The sequence below is a fragment of the Meleagris gallopavo genome, unplaced genomic scaffold, assembly GCF_000146605.3.
Source record: "Meleagris gallopavo isolate NT-WF06-2002-E0010 breed Aviagen turkey brand Nicholas breeding stock unplaced genomic scaffold, Turkey_5.1 ChrUn_random_7180001957228, whole genome shotgun sequence".
In the NCBI taxonomy this organism is placed as follows: domain Eukaryota; kingdom Metazoa; phylum Chordata; class Aves; order Galliformes; family Phasianidae; genus Meleagris; species Meleagris gallopavo.
The window spans coordinates 12,072-12,847 of record NW_011217588.1 but is presented as its reverse complement, the minus strand read 5'-3'; positions in this window follow the sequence as shown (position 1 = coordinate 12,847).

Here is a 776-nt window from a genome sequence, read left to right as displayed (position 1 = left end):
GGGTGGTGAAGCACAAGAACAGGTTGCCGAGAGATGTCGTGGATGCTGCATCCATTGAGACATTCAAGGCCAGTCTGAATGTGGCTCTAGGCAGCCTGGTCTGGTGGATGGCGACCATGTACATAGCAGAGGGGTTGAAACTGGATGGTAACTGTGGTCCTTTTCAACCCATGCCATTGTATGATTCTGTGATTACCTTCAGATCTTCATTCTAACACATCACCTTAGAGAAGCTCACTAATTTCCAAACTAACCTGTGTCTCTCACAGAACATCTGTGTCAGCAAGGTGTCTTCACGTCAAGCTGAGAGGGATCTCTGTATAGGTGTGACCTTGAGAGACATCCCTGACTGTGGGGAGATCCTGTTGTGCAGCCCATTGCTGGGCAGGAGAGCTCACGGGGCACTTGGGCTGCTCCCTGTTTTGGGGTAAGATGACTGACTCCTTGCCATGCTTTGTCTTTAGGCATACAGTCCATGTACCCTCAGCTGTTGAACCGGGTGTCAGTTCTTTGTGCCACCCAGTTTGAGTCAGCTTTGTGATTTGTAATCAGCTTTAGCCAGAGTGTCACCAGTGCTGTTGCTGATTGTCTTCCTGTGCAAGGCCTGCTGTGCTGCCCTCCAGGCAGTGTCCTGCAGCTGGGCTGAGGAGGGCTGGGCTGGGACAGGGACTGCTGCGTTCCCTCACAGCTCCCCTGCCATTTCTCTTGTCCCTGCAGGCTCCAGCTCAACTTGTGCCTTCCAGCCGTGATCAGCCCAGCCCGCAGGAGAGCAGCAA